The sequence below is a fragment of the Meleagris gallopavo genome, chromosome 6 (assembly GCF_000146605.3).
Source record: "Meleagris gallopavo isolate NT-WF06-2002-E0010 breed Aviagen turkey brand Nicholas breeding stock chromosome 6, Turkey_5.1, whole genome shotgun sequence".
In the NCBI taxonomy this organism is placed as follows: domain Eukaryota; kingdom Metazoa; phylum Chordata; class Aves; order Galliformes; family Phasianidae; genus Meleagris; species Meleagris gallopavo.
This window is the reverse complement of record NC_015016.2, coordinates 50,174,697-50,202,270: the sequence shown is the minus strand read 5'-3', so window position 1 is coordinate 50,202,270 and position 27,574 is coordinate 50,174,697. Positions and strand designations below refer to the sequence as shown.

Sequence of the window (27,574 nt, the reverse complement as noted above, 5' to 3'; positions counted from 1 at the left end):
AAGTGGCATTGATTTTCTAATCAAGTATTGATTGCCAATGTCACTAACACTGAATATAAGGTGTTCTTTTAACTATCAAGTTTTTTCTTTCTTGAGCAGACAATTCTAGTCAACAGATGAAAAACAAGGAATGGCAAGTTTATACCAGGAAAAAAAAAAAAAAGAGAAGAATAAAACTACATCTCTTCCATGTTCTACAAATATATATATTTTAATTCGGTGAGAACTTTACTTGACAAAGGATTTTAGATTTTGTCCTCGTATGAATTAGGATTGATTTTCTTATCCTAGGAATCCTTTCCACAGGGGGTTAAACAACTAAGTACACAATTTGTCTTCTCTTTGATCACAGTTTAACCGAACAGTAACCATGGAGATACAAAGATGTGAAGGCAGAAAAATCAAATACCATGCATAATACCTCTTAATAGAAGTTCAGCAACCATTAAAATAAATAGACTATCACTGTTTGTATGTTCCTTGATCCGAACAGATGAACACATGAGATTTTATCTTCGTTGCTAAAGTCACAAAACTAGACAAATAGCTGAGTGTGTGTTGTTCTATCGAGACAATCGCCTTTGACTAATTGCAGTGTTTCCCTGAAGGCAGGAAAGGCACTCCTCATTTCTAAATTCATCTCCCAGGTCCATCAAAAATAAATGTAACTGTGAACTAAGGACAGAGGTTTGAATTACAAACTCATATTGGCTCAAACTGGGGAGCTTTGAGGGACAAATCCTGCAGACCTTATTCAAAGAAAGTACGTTGTTACTACTTTAAGAGCTGAGACAAAGTAGCTTCACTTTCAATGCATGAACATACATAGAAATACAGAAACTTGCAAGCTTCATTCTGACAAGACAACCAGAGACTCAGCAAACAAACCGCACATGATTATTTGCTCAGTTATTCCTGGAGCATGACATTCGTTTCTGCTAGAGTTTGGAGTTGAGGCATGGTGCTCAGTGAAGAATTTTCTGATATTTTTCATTTGAGTTGGGAGAGACCCTTAAAAGTCATCTAATCCAACTCCCCTGCAGTGAACAGGGACATCTACAGATGGATCAGGTTGCTCCAAGCCTTGTTCTGCCTGACCTTGAATGTCTCCAGGGATGGGCCATCCACCACATCTCCAGGCAACCTGTTCCAGTACTTCACTACTCTTATCATATTTTTTTTCTTATATCGAATCTAAATCTCCCATTTTAATTTGAAACGATTTCTCCTTGTCCTATCACAACAGGATCTGCTAAAGAGTCTGTCCCCTTCTTTCTTATAGCCCCTCTTGAGGTACTGAAAGGCTGCTATCAGGTCTCCCCAAAGCCTTCTCTTTTCCATGCTGAACAGCCCCAGCTCACTTAGCCTGTCCTCATAGGGGAGGCTTTCCACCCCTTGGATCATTTTTGTGTCCTTCTAGATACAATCCAACAGGTCCACGTCTCTCCTGTACCAAGGGATCCTGTACTGAGGACTTTTTCTGTACGTTTTTAGTATTGCCAAATCTTGGTGGATCATTATGGGGACAGCAACTGCTATGTTCTCACTTTAAACTACTAGAAATGTATTAGAGCTTTACCACAGACAAAATAATGCATATTCTTTAAGTAATGCCTCTAAAAAAGCCTTAGAACCAGAATGCGTGAAAATTTTCCAAGACTAGTTATGTTGAGCCAGGTATCTGGTGTGGAAAATTACAGCCCAAATGTTTAGGAATTTTTACAAGCAGTTGAAAACAGCTTTTCACAAAGGGAAGTGTTGGACACGCTACTGATAGCAGTGCAACAAGTTCTGTGTGAAACAGTAATAAGATGAGAGCTGGGACTGTTCAACCTGCTCTGGGTGCCCCTGCTTGAGCAGGGGTTGGACCAGATGGACTGAAAGGTCCCTGCCAGCCTCAGCTATTCTGAAATTCTGTGATAAAAAGGACAGAAAATGAATAACACTCTCACTTGCATTGTTCCAACATCCAGCTGTGCCGATCAGTGGTAACTGCAAACCACTCGCCACAGCCACTACTTAATGGCTTTCTCTTACAGAAGGTTGTGGGATTTTTATGTGGCCCACCATCTATAATCCCACCCTCCACAGCAGAGGGTAAACTAGCCATGCCACTGCACAGCTCAGTCTCATTAGCAGCTGTACCCTGACAGCAGATTAGATACTTGCTTTCCAACAGGGCAGTAGATAATAGAGCCAGGCAATTTGGTTTAATTGCACCAGGCATGGGTCTGAGCTGTCAAAATTGGTGTGGGTGTAGCCTCTTGCCCCAACACTCTTCTTCCCCTGCCAGCACAGAAGCAACCTGCTGTTTTCTGCAGATCTGATGACAAGGACCACTACGGATTGCACTTAACCAGCTCTTCTCCCTTTATTCTGTGGTTTATTAACTGATGCCTGAAGATATTTCCAATGTACTCTGGCCTCATTATGAAAAGACAAGCACTCAGTTCAGTAATCTCCCAAGATAAAAGACAACAAGAAAAGAAGAAGATAAAGTATTTTATGTACTTCAGGCCCTGCTCTGAAGCCTGTTCCCCAGCTGTATGGCCAGCCTTGGTCATGCTGCACCTCAGCATGCCTTAGGTACTGCCTCAGTGGTAGCATACACATTGTTTTCTCTTCCCTGCAGAGATGGGCACTTTCACCAACTTAAGAATCTTAAAAATAAAAAATAGAATAAGGATACTCTTCCTGGAAAAGCAGCAGCTTTTAACAGTTAATCTTCAACTGTTCATAACCAGACTGATATCTTCCAACACATGCAAAAATAAAACCCTGAGCAAAGTGAGACCTGCCACATTCCCAGTAGCTGAGCTCACAGCAGGGGCTAAAACCCAGTCCCACAGCCCTGACTTGAGGTGGCTGTAACCATGCCCTGCCCAGCAACATGCAGCCCTCCCAGTGATGCCTCGCTGACTCTATAAGGTTGTCCTGCTGAGCATGAATAATGAACTGATCTGGGTTAAAAATAACCACCTTTTCCCTCTCAGCTATTTTTTTTTTTTAACCCAGATCATCCTCACAAATCCAGACCACGACGTATCTCTCTGCAAGTCATTCATCTGGCAGAAGGACTGCTACCGAAGCGCAAAGGCAGAATAGGTAATCCTGGGCTTAATGCAGCATTTGCTGATGGTCCTCTCTCAAAATAAATCATTCCCATGTGCAAAACCCCACAGCCTCGCCTTAAAGACAAGCAAACAACAAAGATGCCCTGGGCCGAGAACCAAAGAGGACATGAGGATATTTTCATATTTTTCATGTAGACTGATGAGTGGAAAGGAGAGCTCATAGTGCCTCCTCCATCAATACTGCTTTTTTTTTTTTCTCTGCCTGTCAGGAAAATGGGCAGTAAAAATCAACCTTCTTCCCACCGTTTCAAAGCTCTTACAGACAACATAGTTAACAACAGCCTGCTACCGTACCCATCAAGCAAGAACTGCCCCTGGTCAGTTTTGACTCTGTTATATTTTTAAACATTTTCTGGATAGATACATAAAAGCAGAAACAGGGCACCAATGTGCATCAAAACCATTACTTCGTGCAAACCATTTTCTGTAGGAAAAAGAAATGGGGTACCAGAGCTAATTCTGAGCAGCCAGAACATCACAGGATTCAGAAATGCTTGTCTGGGGAAAATATTCAGCCCCAGCACAGCTGAACAGAAGAGGACCAGATGTCATTCTTTTTCCATTCCAGGGAAGGGAGAAAGGTTTCCTACAACAGCATATTTTTCCTACATCTCAGGAAAAGCTGGATTAATAAATAAGCATCACAGTGTGAATCTCTGCCTTGCCCCCATCTGTTAAGCCACTCCAGTGCTCCAGAGAGTCTTCATACAGATAACACTATCTATAAATCTCAGGCTGCTCTTCGTTTCTTTCTCAGAATCGTGAAATCAAGAACAGATAAACCCATCTCACCAGGCTGAAAGACACACCCTGCCCTGTTACATTGGTCTAGGTTCCTGCACTGGCAGCTGCTAATACACAGTTGGACCTTACTGAGTCCTGGTTGGAATTTGTTCTAATTGGCTCATGTTGGTTTTTTTTTTCATTTATTGGATGAAACATTGAAGAAATGCCAGGCAGCTCCTTCTTGTCCCAGAGATGCAAAATGGCTATCTTGAGGCTTGCTCTCCCGTGGAACATGGTAAGACAGACAGCATGAATGAGATCCAAGTCTGATAAAGCTTCTCTAGGGAAATTTCTCTCCATTCTTACCTGGGAAAGGGTTCCCTTTCAATATCCAAACATTCTTCCAGTTAGGTTTTATGTAGAACTCCCTTAAAGGACTAAGATTTTGCGGAGTTAGATGTGGACATCACTGACACACTGATCTTTGAAGATGAAACTAATAGTAACCGGGGGATAAACTTGGATGAACTTGGCCTTAGAAAGTAAACAACTCCTTGGCAAGGCTACAGATTCCTATTTCAGATGCAGGAAGAAACAGTGTTTGGAATAAAGTTCCCTACATAGATGAGTTATGGGTAACATTTTAACTGATTATGTGAAGTAACCTACTAGTTGTCTCACTCCAGTTTATAGGAGAGAGAGGAGGTTCTTTTAATGTATTTATACCCAACAGTGAGATTAAGAGACAACAGGTCAAATGTTAGCCTGACCAGTTTATTTACAAATCCTTGTCGTTTAGGGAGATGGGGAAGGGAAGATGGGCAATAGAAAAGATAGGAAATAAAAGCAAGGAGTCCTTGTAGAGAGCAAGAGGGAGACAGTCACCACCATGGGTCCAGCGTGATTCCTAGGTCAGTCGCTGATCTTCAGTAGTGGTGGGTCGTCAGGTGTTGTTGTTCGGTTGACGACGATGACTTTCCAGTGGTAGTACAAACTTATTTATAAGTCCTAAGTGGTCGAGCCAGCAGCTTCTGGCTTTGAGATCTCAGCAGAAACTTCTTTGTTCCCATCTTCTGGGCCATGCCAGCAGATAAAAGGGAGCAGGTAGGTGCCCACCTCATCTTTTTTTTTTCACAGGACATGATGGTATAATTCCCCAGTTTTCCCACACCAAGCTGGAGTTATTTGGTTACAGGCCAGATCTTCTGCCAGAAAACACTCCTGGGCACTCTCTTCCAGAGGCAAACAGCTCCAAAGAAATGCTTTCAAATGTGAAGCTGTCCACAAAGTGATGTTGATTGCCACAGGGCAACACCTACCTCTCATCTCCTACATAAGTCAGAGTCTTATTGCAAGAAATGCCTCAGAAAGCAAACTTTGAGCCAAAACCAAAGAAGGATCCAGACACAAGTCTAAGAGGACAGCAGGAGTGCAGTATCATTCATTCTCTTCCCTCTGGGATCAATGCCCCTGGAACTCCCTAGCCTTTTCCTGTGTTAACATAGAACCATAGAATTGCTCAGGTTGGAAAAGACCTTCAAGATCATCAAGTCCAACTGCAACCTAACCATACTACCCTAACTCTAACAACCCTCTCTGAGCACCACATCCAAATTGTTTTTAAACACATCCAGGGATGGTGACTCAACCACCTCCCTGGGGAGCCTATTCCCGTGCTTAACAACCCTTTCTGTAAAGAAATTCTTTCTGATATCCAACCTAAACTTACCCTGCCACAGCTTGAGGCCATTTCCCCTCGTCCTGTCACTAGTGAGAAGAGACCAGCCCCGCTCCGCTGCAATCACCTTTCACGTATTTGAAGAGAGCCATAAGGTCCCCCCTCAGCCTCCTCTTCCCCAGACTGAACAGCCCCAGTTCCTTCAGTCTCTCCTCATAGGCCATACTCTCCAAGCCCTTCACAAGCCTTGCTGTCCTTCTTTGCACCTGCTCCAGCACCTCCATGTCCTTTCTGTACTGAGGTGCCCAAAACTGAACACAGCACTCGAGGTGAGGCCTCACCAGTGCCGAGTACAGGGCAGGATGACTTCCCTGGTCCTGCTCCCCACACCATTCCTGATCCAAGCCAGGATGCTATTGGCCTTCTTGGCCACCTGGGCACACTGCTGGCTCATATTCAGCCCCCTGTCCATCACTACACCAAGGTCCCTTTCCATCAGGCAGCTTTCCAGCCACTCCTCCCCAAGTCTGTAGGATTGCCTGGGGCAAATAAACTTTCTTTAAACCGCTGTGCTAACTTTTAGTTTCTGAATTTCCTTATTTTGTTGTTAATGTAGCCCTTGCTAGTTCACATCAGTTTCAGCTAACTTTTAAATTACCTTTTTTTCATCTGCATTTTCTTCTTTTTCTGCAGTCTCATATCTGTAGTGTACTTTCTCTATACACATCAGTCTTCTGAAACTTTATTAACGCTCATTTCTGTTTCCTCAAAAACTATCCAGCAAGATCTCATAACAATATCTCAATATTTTGGAATTTCTAAATCCTTTCCAGAGATTTGAAATCTGTGCTTCCTGCACATTTCTTCAAGTGTCCTTCTAACTCTTTAGCTTTGTCCATGAGAATGATCAGCACTATTATAAAGTCACTTCATTAGAAAAAGCTCACTGAATTCTGGCACACAGTGAATACTCTGATTATGCATGGAGTAACTCCAACCAAGCAGAATTTCCTAGCAATTCTGTGTATCTTTGGACACGTAAACTCCTATCAACTCCTTTAGCTGTCTGTTCATTAGCTCATCATGCCTGACTAGAGAGGAATTAGGACTCAGTTATGCTGATTTGCAGCTTCCAGTGTGTTAACAGCAAAAGATCAACAGCTCGATGTCTGCGACTTGTGGTCAAGTGTCTCCTGCTTGTGCTACTTGCTTGATCGCTAAATAAAACTTCCAACAGTGTCAGTGGGTTTTGGCACATACTGGACTCTGACTACCTCAGTGGTTAATCAGTACATGCCTTCTTCAGCCCCTGCAGCCCAGGTTTCATCTTTTCCCCAGCAGCTGCCTTAACTGCAGTATGCAGTCCAGGGGCTCTTCATCCCAGGGAAATCACTTGCCAGCAATGCACTCTCAGCATCTCAAAGCAGCATCTCCAGCCACCATCTCCCTGAAAACATAAGGCATCTAGGACTTCCTAAACTCATTGTGCATTCCTACCTCTATCTATGGAGGACAAACACCTCTGTGACACAGCCATCTCCATGGTTCATGCAGACATACAGGCTATCTGACACTACCATATAGTGAGGAGTTCCATCCTCTAGAGTGAGAGTGGACCAAGCACAGTGGACCCCCAAGTTCTCCTTTCCCTCCCTTCCCTAACAGTATACAGTTATTATTTTCCCTGTTCCCCTGCCTTGTGATATATGAATCCAAATACCTTCCACTCTAGATGTTTCTACATCCTACTTGCAACCTCAGAACTAAGTAGGGTGCTGTATAATACACAGAAATCTCTGGCACACAATGGTTTAGCTGATATTTTTATACTTGTTAACAGGACATCTTTTTACTCACATTCTGAACAGCTTTTAAGTCTTTTTTTTTTTTTAGTCCTGAGAACTATTTATGTCCATCAATAACCTCTGCTCCTGGGCCCTCACTCTCTGCTTCTCCTCCCACCAGTCTCAATTGTCCACAGGGCTGACATCCCTAAGCTCACGTTTCTCCCCACATGGTAATTCCCCTCCTGGAATGCTGTGAATTTCCTCCCTGCCTCAATACTAGCTCATCTACTGGTTACTTAAAAATCAGGCATCGCTTCTGTCACCATTTCCATATAAAAGCACACACAGTTTTTGTAACAAAGCTGTCATGGCAACTTAAAGTTTGTCATATTTTCGCATTATGCGTAATCTGCAAAACTGCACATTATTAAACATGTTCTGATGCTCCCAATTACTTGCAAATTATTCCACTACCAGTTCGCACTGCTATATTCAGTCAACATCTGTCATCCTGAAGAAGACTTCCAGATTAACTAATCATTGCTGCAGGGCATCAAGGAGGGAGGGTGCTTTTTCATCATGCTTGGAGCAGACATAGACTAGATCAAAATCTCTAACACATTTCTGTCCCCACTGTTGGATGGACTTAAGAGCTTCAGGAGGGTGGGCTGCTAGGGAATGTGATTACCTCTGCACTCATCCACTGAGCCTTAAGAATGCGATACAACAGCTGATGTCACCTGCTTCCAAGCACAATCTGTGTTGGTACTCACAATTTTTTCAACTAGAGTAAAGTATCTATGTAACAGGTACTATTACATAATCTACTACATTATGCTGAAACCCTAGGAGGTACTGAGCAGCCCTAACTTTCCTGCTTGTCTGTGGCTGACAAAGCTGGACATTTCATAAAAATCTACACTACATTTAATTCACTCATTTCATTTCCTATTTTATTTGACTTAGGAGCACCTATTCTGGGCCTGGCTTAGCCTGCAGTTTGTGGCAAATTGATAACTATTTTTTATTAAGGGTCAGTGTGTGGAGACCATTTTATTTCCTTTCATTTAACATTAAATGTAGTTGCATGCAAGTATTTTTCCATCTGTTACCTGATTTTCTTCTTAATAGGAAACAAACTGGAATTACTGGAATTAATTCACCTTGCAAAAAATTCTTGCTTTCAGAAAGGATACAAAGACTGCTTCTCTCTGTGGAAATCAAGATTTAATCAGGTGAAACGTCTTGTCTGATTTCTAATTTTTAAAAATCCCATTTTTCAATTCCCAATAAACTTTTTGTACTTTCTAAAACTGTCTTAATAAATCAATAATTACTGAACTCATTGCCAAGAATTAAAATAATGAATTGCTTAATAAGTAATAAAGTAATACATGAACTTCCTTTTTTTCTCTCTATATGCAGAGTGACTTCTGGGTTATTCATTTCTTTGATGGCAAATTACATTTTCCCTGTATCCTCTGAAAAACTTCACACTTTTTTAAAAAATATTTGATCCCTCTAGGAACATCCTAGGATAAAAGATGACAACAAGATGTTAATAGCATGTGTTGTCACTGGTTCTGGAGAGACATCAGGCAGAACTGCACACATTGCCTTCCCACAGACCCTCACTCTATGCTTTGCACAGCAGCATCCCAGTGTTATTCTCCAGCACCTCTGAGGAGAACACTCTTGCAGTTTTCACCAGCATTTCTCAGGAGCTGCTATTATCACATGGTATATGCAGATGTCACCGTGATGCGCTACAAATCCATTCCCATGTTAATGGATACAAGAGAGACATAGATAGCTTAATTTAAAGTCAGGATTATCTGCAATCTATCCCTCTAATCAAGTTAGGAACTCTGTTGCTTTCTATGCTTTCTGAAATACTCAAAGACACACTCTGTTGCTTTGTGGCAGACTCAGTACTTTTCCTCCTCTGCATAAGACTTTTCCTCCCTTTCTGATTTTGCTAGAGGAAGAAGGAGAGTAACAGTGGAAATTCTGGCTTGCTACCTAGGGAGGGATCTCTTGACAAACATCCATTTCCGAGGTGAATGCCTTTGTATCCTACCACTTCTCTCTTGCAGTGTCCTCTGTGAGCTTTCCATCTTCCACATTCATTCCAGTAACTATCAAACTACCTATCTGCTTCTTTGATACGTCACAGCATTTCTTGGCTTTTTCTACCACAGGGCATCAGATGCGACAGTGCTCATCAGCTTTCAACTCTGTGACCTTCTGTTCAAGTTTTTGGTTTTCACCTTCATCTATTTCTTGATTAATGCGTTGAATTTTTCACATCCTCTTTCAAGGCCCCATTTTGCTCTGCTATAACAGTAGTTGGTATCTGTAAAACCCTGAACATCTGAAGCCATGTCCTATTCTTGTCAATTTTCTGTTTGTTTAAAAAAAAAAAAGAAAGAAAGAAAGAAAAAAGGAGAGATTTAGAAATTTCCAGCACCTGTTTCAGACACATTCTGACTTATTTGTATAACAACATTTTTGAGGGTTTCAATACCAGATGCTGCTGAATAATTACCAGCACATCTTTCCAGAATACCTCATATGCCATATCTCTTATCTACTGATTTCAGTAATTCCAATCCATATGTTCAAGATTGGTAGCAATCTAATCTGAAAACTGGCTACAAATAGTACTGTTTTTATCCTCTGGGATCATCAGCTTCTCCATCTCTGAATCTTCATCATGCTAACTTTATAAACACTCTCAAAATCCCTTCTCCAATACTAATATCTTTCTTTTTTAACTCTTTTGATGTCACCGTAGGTCCTTTTAGTTTGAGTCAGTTCATGATTAATATAATTGCACAGGCTTTTATATCAGAAGGTAGTAGCTTTTACTGGAAGTAGCTCTCACTCAGTGATCAGATTTAGACTTCGTGCCTTCTTTCATGGATACATCATTTCCTCTCACTGCTACAATGGTTGTGTTTGGATGTATTGATTTCTGTAAATAGTCTTTTTATATTGCGTTTCCAAGTGACCTGTTCTTCCCACAACAAAGAAGGATTTCCAGCTGTTTGCAAATTGTAAAGAGCAATAAAAACAAAAACAAACAAACAAACAAGAACCCAATATTGTTTGGAAGAGAAACACCTTTCTCAAATAAAGAGATAAAAAGAGTTTTTTCCAAGAAAGTAAACCATAGACAAATAAGTATGATCAATAGAAAAGCAGAGTGCTTTCTCTGCTTTCTCAGCTATCTGTGATTTATCAGAAGTCAGTCGTGCAACTAATATTCTGCTTAAAATATCTGCTAAATTCAACCTGAGGGAACTTCTGAACTACTTCCTGATGAGTGAGGGTGGATGGATGGAGGGACAAATGGATAAAATAAAAATAAAAGGCAAAAATAGAATAAAAGGCAAAGCAAGTATCAAGTAGACAATGGAGGAGAATAAAGTGCTACTGAGTGGGGCTGTATCCTTCTCTCTATCCAGAAAACTCTTTTTCCTCTGAATTCATATGTTTCTTTTATATTCAGTTCAGGCTTTGGTCCTGACATTCTGTTCCTTGTATTATCTTACCTCTGTTGGAACACCCATACTCTTTCTACTGCTCTGTAGGTCTATCTTCCCTCTGAACTGTAAGCTTCTTTCTTCTTTCCCTATTTTATTTTAGTTGTCTAAAAGTCACTCTACCTCTCATGAGCATTTCCAAACACATTATATTTCCTATTCTTTCCTCAAGTCTGCCTCTTTAAATAAAGCTCTTCTTTCAATAAGTACATATACACCTATTTCTAACAACTTCTTGTCACTAATACATATATTTTTTCCCATTGTTGCCTGGCTGCTACTTTATGCAAACACTCCAACTTCAATTTTTATCTTTAAACGGCTTCTTCCATTTCCTGAGTACTTCACTTTCCTACTCAACCAACAAACTCACACTTTCCTTCCCTCATGCTCCCTCTTACATGTCCCTTTTTCTTCTCTTTGAGACTTGCTCCGAGGCCTGCTCTCAACAGATTTTCTGCCAGATGTTTTTCAGTCTTTGCCTAAACTCTAATTTGACCTGCAAATCTCATCTTGCTTGAGGTCACTGGGCATCCCTCACCTGCACCCAGCTCTTTTCAAGGCTTTTGCTGGTGTGGAGCCAGCCAGGCTGTATAGTAGCTCATATGAAGAAGCTTCCACTTCATAAATCTCCAAATGATATCAACAAAGGCTTCTCAAAGGATAAGTGAGTCACTGTTTCTCTGAAACTGCTTTATCTCTAGCTGTTCTGCAACAGCTGGATTGGCTCATTTAGCAAACGGAAGAAACCGTGGAGAGGATTCGTTCCACTGACACCAACAGCAAGCTTTAGCACATGACCAACAGTAAAGAAGATTCTCCAGTAGTAACATCAGTTCCATCCAGCATTTTGCAGACTCTTTCTTCTTTTTTTTTTTTTTAGAAGCTCCATACGTTTTAATAATATTGAATATTTCGTGGGTTTTCATTGTCTTGAATTGTCTCTCAGCCCTTCCAGGCAAATTGTACACATTGTGCTCCAACAAGCCACATTAAATAGACTAATAAAATCTGGTTCTGCTTAAATTTACACAGTGTCACAGCATTTATGAGGCATCCTGCACAAATTAGGCAACATGCTCCAAATTTTATGGTGGGACAAAGATAACAAGAAAATAGAACCAGCAATAGAAGGTAGTAAGCATGTATTAGCTATGAGGATATTCAGAGGATTTCTCTGTATTCAAAAGAAAGTGGATTCACATATACAGAAAAAAAGAAGCTGATTAAAATAATCCTAGCCCAGTTGATTTATACTGATCGAATAGTATTCATAAGCTGTCTTCATTCAGCCTTGGTGTTTAATCCAACTGTACTCTGTGTGTGTACAAATAGAGGCATTACCTGTTTGTCATGACAGAGAAAATCTGGTGGCCACAGCACTTAACTCTAGCAAGTACTAGTCAAAAGCAGAATGAGAACCAGATTTGCATACAAGATGAAAAGGTTCAATAATTTCAGAATCGCGTATTGTGGGGGAAGCTTACTGGGCTGCAGAAAAAATGTCCTTTTATGTGACAGGTGCAGAAGACTGAATTTGCCAAGCCAGGAGGTTTTGCATAGAGCTTTGAGGTGCCATTTTTGCAGCCAGTTGTGATCAAGACAGACTGTCACTATACCTCTGAATTTGGAAGATCTGACTGAGGGCTGCATTTTCCAGGTCAATAAACTTAAATCAAGACAATGGGCAGGAAAAAGGTCTACCAGACCTCAATTCTGACATTGTCTAAAGCCAGTACAATTCAGCTAGTACAATTCATGAGGTGAGGACTGTTCAGTAACTTTGGACTCATCTCATTTCCTAAGAGAAATAACTTAGCATCAGCTGGGTTTACCTAGTTTTGGAGAGCACTCATACTGTTAATAATTCCTGATCAAAACCAACGATATCATTCCCAAGGACTGTTTCAAGGGAAACTTTATTCCCTTCTAGTCTCTCTGTCTTCTCTGAGTCCCCATTACACATGATGACCCTTGGCTCTGCTAATCTCTCCCCAGCCATGAGCTCTTGCAGCTTCTCTGAAGCACTGATTTGGAACAGCAATGCAGATGGGGAAACATTTCCCTGGGGGAAAAAGCCAGCTCCCAGTTTGGATACAGAGATAATTTTCAGATGTCCTTCTTTCCCCCAGAGGACAAAAGTACATCCTTTCTGCCCCTTCTTCCTTCCTCTGAGAATATTGTTTTTTTCCATGCCAGAAAATAAGCATTAGTAAATAAATATAATCAACTCAATCCTTGGCCTGGCAGAATCTTCTCACAAAGAGATGCCTTTCAGAGAGTGAAATCTCTGATAACTTGTATCTCAAGTAATACTCTACATGTTAATCCTGCTATAGCTTGTTTTCCATTTATTTGTTGAAGCTTTGTTGTTGTTGTTCATAAAATGAACCAAACATCCTTGATACTTAGGAAGAAATATATCATTTTGTACCTTTTTTCCTGATATTTTTTTCCACAGACACCCACCCGAGTACCAGAGCTACAGTTAGAACAGTGTTAAAATTGAGAAATTAGCTCGGCAGCTACTTGCGCCAGATGTAAACATGTACAAGGTGCCTGGTTGGTATATGTGACAAGGGGTTGTTATAGGGGTATAAGAGGTTGTAAGCACCTATAGTAAAAGTCTTCGTTCTGCACCAGCAATGGAGTCCATGCATCACTTGCCACAAATGGCACCCAAACAGGGACCCTGCATCAGGGTCAGCCTCCGGAAATAATCAGCTATCAAGCTGACCGGTGGCAAGGAATTAGGGCCACTGAAAGGAAGCAGAACCCAAAATTTGCTGAAAGGAAACAGAAATTGGGGTTGCTGAGAGGAAGCTGGACCCAAGGGCCACTGATAGGAAACTGGACCCAAAATTTGCTGAAAGGAAGCAGGACCAGCTGCACAGCCCAAGCACTTCTGCAGGACAGAGGTGAGCAATGGGCAATGACGGGAACAAGTGTAACAAAGGAGCAGGAGGCGGTCTGCAAAATAAAGGAAACGATTTTGCAGAAGCACCACGCTGAAGTGGAAAGCTTCCATCTAAGTGACTTTTTGTGTGGGTCTCTCGTAACGTAGGAGTGGATGGCGCTACGATCTGTGACACAGAAACTTGGGACAAAGCTGGAGTGAGGCTGTGGGACACAGCTACGTGCTCTGACCTGTGGCTAAAGACCTTCTGGGGCCCTGGTGACTTGTGGAACAAACTCTATAACATGAAGTAGTTGTAGAGTAGGTATGTTTTATTTGGCCAACCGGGTGCAGGGGGGATAACTCTTTCCTAGCCTGCACACCGACAGCAGGTAAACATTTCTATTTATAGAGGGAATACGTGCATATTCATGGTACAAGAAGTGGTTACTGCAATTAATTCTAGAAATTAATTACAATATTCCATGCCTATTCTGCATCCCAAACTCCACCCCTAACTAATGACTCCATATCATTCCCACTGTTTATGCTCAACTACTCTTAAAATTTTAACTAGCTCTTTACTCACTAAGTTATTTAAGATGGGATACTTGTGGGAATCCAAGCAAAGATTCTCTTCTTTAATATAATGTGTACAAACATGTATTTACAACTGATATCTTACCTGCACCTGTTTGGCTTTCATAATTCTGGTTCTGAATATGTAATTTTAATGATTAAAAAAAAAATCCCTGTTAAAAAATAGGGGGGGAGGAAGGGGGTGAAGAGCTGATGGTTGTGTTTCCACAGGTGCTAGACCACGATGGGTTCCAGCCACAGTCATAAAGCCCTGCTTGACTGCACCATCAACATCTCCTGCTGCTTCTTCAGATCTGTGACAACCTTCTGCGTATCCTCCCAACCGAAGCCTTACGGAGACAACTGGACTGTGGATACTACAGCCAATATCTCAGTGTCAAGCAATGTGACAACTACCTCACAAAATTTTCTATCTGCGGGGCAAAAGCTACATGTTGAAAACTCATGGGGTTGGTTTGATGGGCGGACTAATGTATTTTTCAGCTTTTGCATGTTTGTTGGTATATATTCTTTATATTAATAAGGCGATCAACCAAGTGCTTGTTGTTCAAACTAGTAAAGAGGGGGATATGTTGGACAAACAAAGACATTATGAACAAATGGCCTTGCAAATGAGCAAGCCAACTCTGCAGCTACTTGTGCCAGACAAGTACAGTACAAGGTGCCTGGCTAGTATATGTGATCAAGGGGTACTTGATATAAGAGTATAAGAGGTTGTAAGCACTTACAATAAATGTCTTCATTCTACACCTGCAATGGAGTCCGAGCCTCCCTTGCCACAGCTGAGACTTCTTTTTTTTCACTTAGCTCAAACCCACAAGTATGAGGAAATGCGGATATTTCAGCATCACTCCTGCATCTCATATATCTGCTTACCAAACATCTGGAAGGTATTAAGCTGATCCAGTCTTCTTGATCCTACAAAGGGAAGTTTTTTTCTCACAGATCCCAGAGGACTTTGTCTTGCTCAATCTTAGCCTGTGCCAGTTACAATCTGTTACAATCTTTTTCTACAAGTAAAAAAGAAAAAAATAAGAAAAAAACAAAAAAAAAGAGAAAAACGAAAAAGGAAAAAAAAAACAAAAAAATCCCCATATGTCCTCAACATGGTCCAAATGGCTCTGGATTCTTCAGGGTTTGGAGAAATGGGAGAGGACATAGTTGGAGTAAGTGAGAGGACAGAGTTTGCTCAGTGGCCTGCTGCCTGTCACCTCGGCACACAAAATGCTCCTTAAGAAGAGAAGGATTAAGAAAAAACAACCATGCCCAGACTCTTGACTGAAGAGGTGATAGGTCTTTCCTTCAGCACCTGAGCCCTTTCCACCACACTGCTCACATCTACCATTTGATCTCCATAAATATTCAGCAAGTGTCAAAGAATGTCAGTGGGTGCCATTTTTTTCAGCATGGAGGTACTCAGTTCCAAACCTTTGCTTCATACACACTTACATCTAAGATGCTATTCTGTCAGACTGCCCCTCTGCTGCCGTCTGTTACACGGCAGCAACATGTAATGGAATATTGTCAGGAGGGTTCAGTCTCTGCAGCCCTACTTCCAACATCCACCTCTGATGTCATGGGCCACCAGAATAAGATAGGGGGCATTACTTCTATTGTTAAATACATCAACCATGTGATGGTAGGGGTGGGTTCTGGGTCTCCTCCACTACTGCCTGAGAGCAATGGTTCTGTGAAGGTTCTGCCCTGATGGAGGTGGATCTGCTCCTATCAGCTCTTCCTCCAGCTCTGCATCCACCTCCATCAGCTCCTCAATGATCTCAGGTGGGTCCACCTTCAACAACTCGGTGCAGAACTTCCCTGTCAGCTGCCTCATCTTGGCAGGAGGGTAATCTGTCCTGCCTCCTTGGAAGAAAAGGCACTTTGGCAGCTCTGAAGCTCAAGGGTAAGTTGTCACTGGCATTTGTCACTCAGTGACTGGAAGTTCTGGATGCAGGGACTCCTACTTACAGAGCTTAGAACAAAGATTGTGGGATGACTTGTGACATCAGGAGGCCCTGTGGTGATGCCATTCTAACAGTGTCCCACAGTGACCAAAACACGGCAGTGTGTTGGGAGCTGGGGCCTATGGCTGAGAGGAGAAGGAGGAGGGTGGGGGACCTGAGGGCCTGTTTCCTGGGAGTCTTTCCCCTGTCCCATTTTGCTTGCTAAAGAGAATGGCTTCCCCTTGGGCACAGGGACCTGCAGGTGCTTCAAACCCCTCTTCATCCCATGTGTGTGCTCCCTTCGACGAGAGGGTGGAAAGTGTTCAAAGAGGGTCAGGATGGTCTCCACTGTTCCCACCAAGCTGCCTAAAAATGGAGCCACCTGGATGTGAAGCTGCTGCTATTTGGGCAGAACCAATTGCAAAAGCATGTGAAGGGCTGAGCAGCAATTAATCAGTTGGACTGGCTGTCGTTGACAGGCTGCACTACAGATTCCATAACTGAAGATAATGAGGATTAATCTTTGGTAAAACATCAGAGCCCTGAGAGATCATAGCCAACTTTGTTCTTCTAGGTGAAATAATTTGCTCAAACAGGTGGATAATGCATACCGTGGTACCTCCAAAGCTGCTTTTGGATACATCTTTATCCTACAAGGCTCAAAAGTCCTTCAATTCAGAGCTCATGTAAAAATCACACTCTGAGATGAGAAGACATCTATGCACACTCCTCTGCAAACCACATGCAACTTACTTTGGATATCAATTTAGGCTTTATTTTTGCAAGATGAGTTTGGTGATGGCCCTATCCTGATAGAAGTGAATCCACAGATATTCCATTAAAATGCACCAAAAAGAAAGACTTGACAGCTGATGGAGTGGAAGTTGGAAGCAGGAGGACCAGACTAGCAGACATTTTATCTTCAGCTTCTGGTTTGTCATTCAACCTAACTCTGATATGATCAAAAGCAATTGCTATCTGATATTTGTTGTGAACCTGTGTGGAAGGATGTTAGGATTAGGGCTGTGGTGCCTGCACAGCTGTCCAAGGCAGGAAATCCAGCACTCATGATGCCTAGCAGTCTCCGTGGAGAATAATGTGGAAAAATTTTAATCAAAGTGATTTAGAACCCTGATTCTAATTGGGAATTAAGTCAGCAACATAAAATGACTCAACTTAAACAACAGGCTTTAATCCTGTGTTGAATATGTACTCTCCATTTATTTTTTAAACCAAAATTGAACTGTATCAGTGAAAAACCACTAAAGACAGCAAAAACAACTTTTGTGCAAAATTTACTTTTCAGTTTTACTTATCTCTTAGCATGCAGGAAGATATAATAAAAGGATACAAATACTCATTTAACCAAAAATACATTCAGATTCCCATTGATATTGAAATCTTTTTAAAAATTACATTTATTGTTAATTGATCTATTAAATACTTCACTCATTATTTGCTTTGGATGGCAGATCCAAAGGGCAATAATGTAGAATTATGTTGAATATAGTGAATAGAGAAGAAAAATAGTATGTTTACCCCTAAAATGTGCTGTATTTAAAACTTGTTTGTTGCTAAGAAAGTATTATTTGGAGTAGGTGAATAGAAGACTGAAAATTTTCAAATGTTTAGATGGCCTCTTATAGTTCATAAGCACAGGGCCAAAGAACGAAGTAAGCATTCATCCTTTTTAAACTTCCAGGCATTCATTTAATTATTCTTTGGAGGGAACTACACTGAAATAAATAGAGTAACATGAACGAACCGTTCTATGCGAAATCAGGGCTACAAAAAGCTTTTTCAACAATTCAGCAAGCTCTGGCTCCTGCCATTCTGTGAAGAGCTTCCCACAGTTCCAGCATCTTCATATTAAATTTAGGTGGCAAAAATGCATTGCTTTATTTATCATTTTCATCACATTATTTTAATATAGTAAATAGAGACATTGAATTTAAATTTCAAATGCAATTTTAGCTAGTTTTTTTTAAAGTTTGTTGGGGTTTTGTGAGTTTTGTGAGTTTTGTTTTGTTTCATTTTTTTTTAAGCTCTGATTTATCTCATGACTATTTTTGTCTACAGTCCTTAAAATACAAATATTGAACTGGCTTGGAAAAATGAAATCTCACATAGTGGTGCTCAGTCCTGGGAAAACATCCTTCAGTCTTCCAAACAAAACTGTTTTCTATTTGCTGTTTTATTAAATCAGAATATTTTCTCACAGAGAAATAGAGTCTGCAGTGAATGACAAAAACACCGGTCCCTGAAATTTGTGTTCCACCTGATTAGGAATGATATGGGAAAGAGATGGTAAACAAGATAATTCTGTTAGGAATAAAGTAAAATACAGATGTAACTTTGGGTGTTATAGATCTCAATCACTATTTGAACTCATTGTTTGTGTCCACAAAAAATTTTCTGGGAATTCTTCTTTATCCCAGTCTTAATAACACTAAATGCAGCACCACTAAATGCAGTTATTCTCCTGCCACCTCTGCTTCAGGATGCTTCTGGCACTTATTTTCTGAGCTCTCAGCAACAGCAAGATTGGTGACTTGGTTCTACTTCTGCATCTGCACAAGGCAATTAGACACCTCGTCTCCCCTCCTCTCCCATCCCCTGCCCTCTCCTCCCCTCCCCTGCCCTCTGCCTTTCTCAGTGTTTGTGGGAGTGATTTTGTCACATCTTCAATCAATGCTTGTCCTCCAGCTCCACTTCTCCCTCTCACTTGGATGGGCTCATGGCGCAGCTCCTCTGAAAGAGTCCTCAGTGGAGTTCAATGGGCAAGTACCAATTTCCTAACACTTCAGCAGACTCCACACTGTTTATCGCTTTGTTCAGAGATGTGGTGCATTTCAGTATAGTTGCTCTTTTGTACTGTTTTGCATGGATAATAATCTACACAAGGCTTTAGGCATCAAGATTTCTTTCTTTAGTTTGAATGAGCTAAATAGTCAAAAAGAAAATAGCTGCAAGACATTTAAAGCAAACTTGATCCCAGACATGAATGACTAAAAGCAGGCAGGCAGATTAAAATGTGGTTATTTAATGCATTAAGAATCAGTGGGATATGTTTCCAGGATAGTCTGAGATATTGGCATATCTTAGTTTGCGTCCTGAGTTTCCAAAAGATCAGAGCTGCTTTGATAGCAGGACTTACTGCCAGTAATAGCTACCTGATATGATTTACTGCAGTTTTCTCATGATAAACAAACTTTAACATATTCAGCGACCACAGCATTGATAGTGACATCCTATTACAAGCTGTTGCAAAATGAATATCAATTAAGAAAAAATCCTTTCCATTACATACGTAGAGGTTACATCAACCTTCTAGTGTATTTTATTGATGTTGAAAAGTGTAAAGCTAAAATTTTCATTATGCTTTTTTTTTTTTAACAATGATTTGTCTTCCCCTGTTTTATCCTTTCCCCATATGCCCATGTTATAATTTCTCACTCTTCATAACAGCCGCTTTGTACCAGAGCTGGCAGCTTGAATCTGCACAAAACACACATGAAGAATAAAGAGGTCTATGCATGGCGAAGCAAGGAAATAGTCAGGCTCAAACTCAGTAGTATTCATGGTCAAGTGACCAAGCTTCACTTTAAATTTTACTTGCAAAAAGCAGATGCAAAAAGTATTGTTAATGTAAGGCTTGCCTCTAGTGGAGTGGCATGATCATCAGCATTAATGTGGCTACTCAAGGCACTGCTTCTTCCTTCAGAGGATGACTTTAGCAAAGCTGTCAAAAAGAGAAGGTGCAATTCTGCTGTTTTAAGGATGATAGGCAGAAGTCAAATTACAGTGATCAGACCGATCCCATACTGGATCCAGAGCTTTGCCCCACATTAAAATTTCCAAATTCTCCACTCCAGACTTTCCAAAGCCAGAAGATAAGCAGTTACAATTGCAAATCACGTGGTAGGAACTTAGCCGGCACAAAAAGAGGCCAAGACATCTTGGTGAAATCCTGCCCGCTGCTTCTGGCTGCATTTCCACCATTCCCCTTGCTTTCACAAGGAGGTGTAACTCAGCACCATGTCACGTCACTCCTTCATCTCACCTCCTTTCCAGAACTGAGTAGTGCCATGGATTGGCAAGGAGGAACACCCTGAGATGGCTGCTAAAGAGAACACAGCTAGGCTGATACTCAAAAGGAAGCAAAGTACATCTGAAGAAGGTCTACATGAAGAAGGGATACAGGGCTGGGAGACTTGCTTTATGAAATTTATTTCTGTGACTGTTGTCTATCTCTGCTAGAACATCAAGGAGGAGATCAAGCTTGTGACATAGGACTGAATCCCCAGTGTCATTCCTCTGCCATTACAACTGACCATGCAGTCTAGCACGTAAGTACCCATGACATATCCCCTGTTCAAGCTCTTGTCCGCGTCAAAGTGCAAGAAGATCCTCCCAATATCCAACAACAAACATTAAACCAGACACAACAACTCCCGAGATAGGAGGAACTACCAATTAATTAAGGATTAATTCAAGAGAAATTGGCTCGCCTTCAAGAGAAACTTGAGCTCATGAGTTGTTTTTTGTCCTCCTTTTTCTTACTTTGTTTTAAAAGCCCTACTACCACTGGATCTTCCTTAGCAAACAGTGCATCTGCATGGAGAAAACCTATCAGTGCAGAGTAGGCCAATTACAGTGGGGCTTTTTACCCATGAAAAATCAATGCATCACCTGAAAAAAGATGCACTTACTGGTATCTGGGTCCTTCAAACTACTTTCAACAAAAAAAACTGCAGCTTTGACTATAGTCTGGAGTATTTGGAAACAAGCACTAGAAAAGAAAGGTGATCCATGTTTTTTGAGTTATTGTCTACACCCATACAAAAAAAAAAAAAAGCAAAAAAAAAAAAAGCTTCCTTTTTCTAATTCTTTCTTCCTTGTGAGAATGTTGGTGAAGTGCCAACCAAGAGTTACAGTTTGCTCTCTTGACTCCTCTGTCCATACTAGACTCCATCCCTTCAGATGCTGGCCAGATTTTGAGCATCCTCCCTCTCAGCCCTCCTCAGCCCTTGTTGCAATCACCCCACTAGTCATCTAGAAGAAGCATCTTGAGGTACTGGGAACAGGACCACAGCAGTAGCAGCGCTGCGCATTTGGAGGAACTTCAGCAGGTAGGGCAAGAGTAGCAGAAGATAGAGGTACTGCAGGTGCATGGAGGCAGCCAGGCAGGGACAAGCTGTGGGTGCTTGGTGGCCCTGCTTGAAGACATGTCAAATTGCAGCCTAAGACACCATGGCTAAGCCCTGCTACATGCTGAGCCGAGAGCATAATGGCTTTGAGAGGATTTACAAGCAACAAGAATATAGAAAACTCTTTGCTTTACTCTGCCCTTGCTGGATATAAAATCCATCCTGCTAGAAGATAATATGAATGGAAGAAACATATTGCTTGCCATGGTTTTTCACACTATTAGGACTGCAGAGAGACAGGCTGCAGAGAAGCACTCAATAAACCTGATTGTCTCAAAGATGTTGGGTGGTGTAGCCCACATCGAATCATAGAATCATAGAATTTCTCAGGTTGGAAAAGACCTCCAAGATCATCAAGTCCAACTGCAACCTAACCATACTACCCTAACTCTAACAACCCTCCCATAAATCATGTCCCTGAGCACCACATCCAAACAGTTCTTAAACATATCCAGCGATGGTGACTCAACCACCTCCTTGGGGAGCATTTTCCTTCGTCTCTCCTCATAGTCCATATTCTCCAAGTCCTTCACAGCCCTGTTGCCCTTCTTTGGACCTGCTCCAGCACCTCCGTGTCCTTTCTGTACTGAGGTGCCCATAATGCTATGCACCAGGGAAAAAGTAAGGATAGCTGCAGAGCACATCACTCATGATGCTGAATAGAAAAAAAATAGGTGCATTACCTGAGCAACAAAAAAACTCGTTTTCCTGTGAAAGACATTTCCCTGCAAAGAGCTGCTCTGATGTCTGAAATAGAAAACATTCCAAAATGATTCTTGAGTGTACCGCCTGGCTATAACTGAAGTAAGGTGGCTGTGCCTTAACAGGATGAGATGACAGGCTAAAAGATGAATTCTTAATGAAATCAAGCTCAAAAGCAGAAGTAGAGAAAGCTTTAAGAGCTGATAATTTAACAGAAAAACGTATGCTGTAACTATATGGAAGTAATATTGTGCATAGCCACATAATTAAGCTGGTATCTGAAAAAACAGATATGAGCAACAGTCTCATGAGCACACAGAGGTGAAGGCAAAACAGCAGGACATGGCACTATGAGGGAAGGAAATGTATTTACACGGCAGGTTAGCGGCAGAGGTGGATTGCACTGTGTAAAGCAAAAAAGCATGTCCAGCAAGAGGGAAGATGTACATGAAAAATTACATACAAATCAATACAAATTCAAATTCACTGCATTTTGCATAACAGAAATGCTCAGGGCATATAGTGTGGAAACAGTGACATACATGGTTTAGGTTTACTGGCTTTCTACCCTAGGACAAAATAAGGTAAAGACAGTATGATAATGCATTTGGAATTCCAAACCTTAACAAGTTCCTAAAGAAATTTCCATAACATTCAAATTTTGGACACAAACAGACTTCATCAGTGTTAAAGGAAAAAAGTAAACATTAACACTGTGTGAACAAGACTGTGAAATTAAACACTATTCGCATGCAAAAATTCTACGTTAAAATGTAGGTACAGTCATTAATAGGAAAATGTCAGAATTTAGGCCTTTCCTATATAAATGTGTATTTTGTGCCAGTAGTAGAAAGAAAAATCCTTTTAAAAAGTATCCTCATTCATTTGAAATGCCATGAACACTTAGCAAACTCACACCTCCATTACTGCTAAAGATAACCAGAATAAAAGAGGCACTTCAACTTACCATAAAATGGTGTATTTTTGAAAATAAAATAAGTCATCATTGGAACAGGTTAGATTACAAAGAACAATAATGTGCAATTTGACCCCATATACATATATATAATATATAAAGAGAGAGAGAGAGAGAGAGGGAGATGTAGCCTTTGGAACTATGCAGTAGAAGGATACTGCTGCCTGCCCTGCGTAGGAGATCAGCCATAAATTCCTGCACAAGGCACATTCCTTGCACAAACAACTCCAGTCAGTTACCAGAACCTCATGAAAGACAAGTACAGTCCCAGGCTTTCTCTCAAGGAACTCATCAAGATAGCACGCCAACGAATTATTAAAACCAAACACTACTGGTGTGCTGTGTCCCAAATCACAGGCAGAGATTCAGTGAATTATTTGAATTACACTTGACTGTTTTTGAATTACATAAGAGAAAAAAGAACAAAAAAAAAAGTTCACCCACTGCTTCCTACAAACACAGAGTAATTTCTAATTTACGTATTTGTTTCTGGACTTCAGATATCCCATATGATACATTATCCACGAGGGGACATTATTCCTGTTGTGTTTTTTTTTCTTGATTTTCTGTTTGTATTTGACACAACATTTAAGAATTATTTTTGCTTATCTGTTGCTTGAGTAACACCCATGCCTAAAGCATCAGAAAGCCCTGATTTACTGTGTTAGTTGTTCATTACATGGAGGCAATCTAGTTTTACAGACCAGTTGCTGTTCTCTTTGTATAGGAACCTTCACCAGGGAAAAGCAGTGGCTCTGTGGTTGTCAGTAGGATGACATGTCACACATGTGTGGCAAACAGCAACGTTAGCAGGCAGCTTGCAAAATTAGCAGCAGTGACAAAATCAGAAAGTCAGCTCACACTGAATGCCACCTAGAATGCACTAGTATGAACTTCCTGAGAAGTTGTGAAGCAGTAACCAGGGCTAAACAAACTATTTACATTAGATCAGGCTATATATACTTGTAAGAACTAGCAGGTGTGTTCGCAGGCTATTTTTTGAAGTTCTTGATTATAGTATTTTGAACTTCAGTTATGGTTTTGAGGTTCCTTTTCTCATTTACCTGCACACAGGCCCGAGAGAGGCGCATGCATTGTCAGGACACGGAAGAGAAGCACTAAGTACAGAGCTTTGCCAGCTGTGACACAGGCAGCATTCCCACAGCTTCACAAGCGTTGCTACGTGGCAGCCCCAAGCCTCATGCCTCTGTTCCAAAGTGTTGGTTTTAATCAGCATGGGTCAGCAGGAAAGCAAAAGCTACAGTTCTTACTGGTGCCCCACAAATAAGTGTGAACAGGAAGAAAATATTATTGATAATGGCAGTTTTAGGCGGAAGACCAGGAGCTGACCAGGTCCTTCAGTCTGACCTGTATGTCCACAAGGGCAAACATCACTGAGGAACAGAACGCATTTGTTCAGATGCAATTACTGAAGTAGCCAGCCCCGTGTAGTACCTGAGGAGGCCACTCAGAGCTGGCTCAGGTATTTTGTACAAAATCACAGTGTAGTGCACAGACACCTCCTGTCTTCTAGGTTAGGGCTGAATTTTGCTCTGATCATACCAGTGCTGCATAACTTCTGTGAATAAAAGCAGAGGTTTGTCAACAGACACCTGCAATTTCATTTAACCCAGTCTCTACAGATAATAGCTTCCAGCCCTTAAGGCTACCCAAAGAACTTGCTTTCTTTGCCAAAAATCTTGAGTTATTTTTCTGGATACACTTAGTTTTCTGGTGTCAAATCTTATTCACATTGTCCAGAACACACTACATAACACACTGCGCAGATCTCTGGCCTGCTGGAAACATGGAGCTGGTTGTCCCACTAGGCTGCTCCTGTGGGCCACTCACCAGTACATTGTGAGGCTCAAGGCCATGCTGCCAGCCTGAAGGGACCTAACATCTTGAGTGAGAACTTCCTCCACAGCTTTGCTTGACCTCATATCATCGTTTCTTTGCTCCATGGAAATTTTCCATTTCTCTTACCTCTAACTCTCTGAAAATGAGCTTGGAACAAACCAACTCAGCTGAGCTGTCCAGTTGAATGAATTTAGCAGCTCAATGGCAAGAGACAAAGCTCAAGCCTTGAGGAGGCTTCCTCCTTCACATAGGAACATTTTACAAACAGCAATTTCTGCATCAACTCCGTAGCACTAAGCAGTTAACAAAGCATACTTCAGTGGATTTCTTCAGCTGTGCCACGAGAGCAGGGACAGTTCCAGCAGAAGTAGCAAAAAAACAGATACAAAGAATGTATACCAATTCGTCCATGCCATACCTCATACTTAGCTTTTCATACTTCTATAAACTGGCTTAGTTCAGACTGTGCCAAATACTATCCGAGAAACTCTTCTGAAAGTTCTTCTGCTACGATTAAGCTACTCATTAAACCACAAGGAAACCTCTTTCAACACGTTTTAGATTATATTTATCAGGTTCAAAAAGGGTGCTCGAAATCACCAGTTTTTGAATAGAAAGCTGGAAGTGTCCAGCTGAGATTTAAATTTTCATGCACTCATGGGCAGGGGGCAGACTAGGATCAGAGGAGCAGGAATTTTGTGGGAGGGATCACAAGTTGAGATAAGGCCTCCGACCCCAGGACACTTGTATTCAAAACTCTGAAACAGGAGAAGGAGACAGCTGTGGGCTTTAGAAAAGGGTCACAGCATGCAGTTGCTGGCAGAACTTCACAGGGCATAAGGGGAATAGAACCCGTTGGGACAGAGAGATTTTCAGTTTTCAGCACAGACAATGGGAATTGCTAAGAAGAACAACAGAACTAAAAGGAATGATTAAGAACTCCAGTTCTTTTATTGGTGAGTTTGACATCTGATTAAGGAACACATACATTTGAAGCTTGATACACAGTAGTTCTTGTATACAAACCATGGCAGTACATCAGCAAATTCACAGTGTCAGAGACAACGCAGTTTGAATTGCTCCAGGCTTTCAAGTGCAGTAGATTTGCTGGGAGGAACAGTGGGGATGGAGGACAGTGCAGGATGCCCAGAATCTGTCTCCACCAGCTCAAAATAACCAGTTAATTTCTCCAGACGCTTGCTACAGAAACAGGTTTCTCCAGGGCGATTCACTGAATGGCTACAATGCTGCTTTACAGTGCTCCCACGAGCTTATTTCCTACTCCTTAGAGGAATACTGCTAACTACAGCTCTCATGAGTAACTACAGAGCAGCCCCAGGGAGACTCAGTGGTTAATTTAGATGCTTCTGGAGCGCGAAATCTCCCTTCCCTTTGCTGTCCCTCCCTGACTACCCGCTGTCAGTTAGCAAGTGGTATTCACCCCTGACTCACAGACGAGGAGTTTGACAGTAAGCAGGAAACTGTGTGCTGTCATACATAGCAGATACACATACGCAGCAGATTTTAATTTCATTTTGATCCAGGATGGACTTCTTGTGTTTTGCCATGAAACCATAGGGATAAAATCCTTCCCACTCACTTAGCATCAGGTCCACCCAAGCAAAGTCCATTACATTCGTAAATAAATCCCTGAGAATTCTCAGTAAGGAATCTGTTTGGGTGGACAAGCACGTGATCTGCCTGCACAGATCTGCTAGTGACACACGTAGATTTCAAACGCTTGAAATGCTTTTCACTTACTTTAACAGATATAATAAATTTAAATGTATTTTGTATGGAGAATTCATTTACATATCAAGCCCTAGTTGCTCCTAAAATCTGAATTATTTGGGAAAAAAAATACAGCCTTTACTTCCTTCTCTGATTCAAACTCCAACTGAACTGTATCTAACTTGAGAATAAACACGATTGACTTAATGGAAAACCTTTTTCCATCGGTTCTGTGTAGTCATAGTTATATACACATCCATAACATATAAAGTCCTTATTCAAAATTGCCAGAGTGATAACACTGTAAAGAGATGGTGGTTCTGCATTTGAGAGAACAACTGTGCAGACTGAAGTTCGCTACTATATTAATACAGCACAGGCAAATGCTGTAATTAGAAAATAAAGGCAAGGCAAACAGAGAAATTGTTAATAGTTTTGTGCACCATTCAGGCTTCTTCTCCAATAAAATGATTCTTTAGGGAAGTGATAATGTCTTCATATGTGACCCTGGGACTACTGTAAAATGCCACACATCCATCCCCACAGGTGTGATACTTGCTAATTGCATGGCTATATTTGCAAATTGTTCTATTTTCTACAGTTCTATTCTAATTTTATCACTATTTCTAATGACTTTTACTGTTTCCAGGAGAACACCAGTTAGTTTTTTCTTAATATCAGGACATATATTATTTTTAGGTGAGAATCATTCACATGCTGAATCAGAACACAGAGCACAAATGAAAGACAATGAAAGACAATAACACAATGCTTCCAATGCAA

At 41.1% G+C, this 27,574-nt stretch overlaps 1 long non-coding RNA gene across 1 annotated transcript; it reads right to left on the bottom strand.

Moving 5' to 3' along the window:
* Nucleotides 1-6,008: 6,008 nt before the first annotated feature.
* LOC109368358 lies at nt 6,009-15,779 on the bottom strand. Its single transcript, XR_004160210.1, has 3 exons — nt 15,246-15,779; nt 9,596-9,729; nt 6,009-8,536 (listed from the first exon to the last, which is right to left on the bottom strand). It is a non-coding gene; the product is annotated as an uncharacterized LOC109368358 (long non-coding RNA).
* Nucleotides 15,780-27,574: the final 11,795 nt, after the last annotated feature.